Source organism: Hordeum vulgare, chromosome 7H (assembly GCF_904849725.1).
Source record: "Hordeum vulgare subsp. vulgare chromosome 7H, MorexV3_pseudomolecules_assembly, whole genome shotgun sequence".
Classification (NCBI taxonomy): Eukaryota; Viridiplantae; Streptophyta; class Magnoliopsida; order Poales; family Poaceae; genus Hordeum; species Hordeum vulgare.
In genome coordinates, this window is record NC_058524.1 from 535,405,238 (window position 1) to 535,407,266 (window position 2,029).

General features: G+C 41.3%; 1 long non-coding RNA gene across 1 annotated transcript; it reads right to left on the minus strand.

Annotated features, from left to right (window-relative positions):
• Window positions 1–382: 382 nt before the first annotated feature.
• Window positions 383–868, minus strand: LOC123413177. The gene is made up of 3 exons (XR_006613688.1): window positions 791–868; window positions 585–691; window positions 383–496 (listed from the first exon to the last, which is right to left on the minus strand). It is a non-coding gene; the product is annotated as an uncharacterized LOC123413177 (long non-coding RNA).
• Between the last annotated feature and the right edge of the window lie 1,161 nt (window positions 869–2,029).

Genomic DNA, 2,029 nt, shown 5'->3' on the forward strand with positions numbered 1-2,029 from the left:
GTCCTCCACGTGGCGGGGCTTGGAGCGGGGGGAGGGGTATTAGTCCCGGTTCTTATTACGAACCGGGGCTATTGCTTCGCTGCTTTTTTTAAGCACTTTTTAGGGTTTAGGGTTTTGCACTAAATTGGATGGAGCTATTTTGCTGCACCCTATTTTCCCATTTATTTGTTTTGGGCACTTTTTAATTCTTCTTTTGCACTAAATTGGATGGTACATACACATCAATAAAGGAACAATTATATTGCACATCACTGTCATGAATATATTACATCATCTCATGTGTCGTGCTTTGTCGAACATATTACAAACTGTAGACACGAGTTACACATGCACATATGCATCTCTTTTACACTTTAACATTTCATTTGAATTGCATCGACGGGCAATAATATTCTCCCTTCACATCTAGGACCTGTGCATCTAAGAATCCGGCAATTTCCTCTTGAATTGGTCGTACACGTTTCTATGGTTGAAGACCGTCCAGCAACCGTTCGATCTAATTTAAAGAAGGGGTTAATATATATCAATGAAACCGGACACAATTGACAGTAATAAAATAAAGTTGTGAGTATTGTTTATTGTACTTCAATTTTTTTATGTCCCGGTTTTTATCCTTCTCATGAGTCGTCTGGCGAATGAACTCGCAAGCATAGTATCCACATAAATTATTCCCCCGTTCCTGCCTCAAGCACTTTACGAGAACAAAGTTTAATCAAAAACATAATCAAGAATGATAATGGTATTGAAACTAGAATAAAGAGATGCGCGGATCTAGCTAGTAGTTACTTACATCCATTTGGATAAATGTAAGCTCTGACTTTCAAACACCCCGAGCCTTGACGGTGAACCGTTTCCAAGCCCTGCCAAGAAAAGGAAATGAATAAAGGAGTTCTATATTAATTCCTTGCTATCAGGAAATGAAGAAAAGTTGCCGATATAGTGCCATAATGATTGAAATTGCCTCTGGAGGCATTCCTGCATGTTCGCCCATTCAGCGAGAGGTGTGCGTTTAGGGTCCATGACTTTTACTTGTCCCTCGTCGGGTACAATGATTAATAGAATATAGTGGAACATGCGCATGCATAACGAGTCAATTATACACTTATAATAACATCGAGTAAGCGAAAATAGAATGTGTGTAGTAACTCACTTGAAGTTGTAAGGAAATAGTATTTCCCTTTTGGTACCGGAAAACCTTAACCCTTGTACCAAGTTATTCTCTGTCTCGCGGGGATTCGTTGCGAGACTTTGGTGATGAATGAAATATGGGTCAATGAACTCAATCTCATAGATTTGTCCTCTTTTGCATTCGAGAATCTTCATTCTACAAAATTACAATAGTGATGAGTAAGATTATACATGCAAGAACGAGCTGAGTAAGACTTAATGGCAATAATACTTACAAACAATAGGCACTGATGATAGATTTGTCGAGGGCGTCTTGTTTGTATAACTGAAATAATTCGTCGAATTCAATCATTATCACGCATTCTCCATGCCCGTAATGCTCGTCGTTATATGCATAGTAGATCCAGTTTAGCTGTTCAGCAGATGCTCGCATGTATCAGTCATGCAATCTTTACATTTTTGTTGGTAGCTCGTTGACTAACTCAGGTTTGACGAGAGGAGCCCCGTATAGGTACACGTGTGTCATGTCAGCGAATTCCTGCATACGGTTTAAGTACTCATCAATAGACATGCCATGAGCCTTGTCCGCTTCTCCGTATTGTGCAACAAATTCTGGATCGATACCAAGTGTTTCATCATTCCTCTGCTCGACCGCAGCTCCGCTCGAGCACACCTTTGTATCGGAATACACTTTGAGCGGGGGGCACGATTGTTTTTTCCGTTGTCCGAGCTGGACAATTGATTTCCCGCTGGACGTACTACTCTTCAACCGCTGCTTTTTTGCCTGAGACGACTTGAGAATAGAGCGTTCATAGTCTGCTGGCAACGGTGGCGGGGGATCTGCAAGGGTTTTCAGCATTTTCACGCACGTGGCATGATCTTCTGGGGTGACCGGAAACTC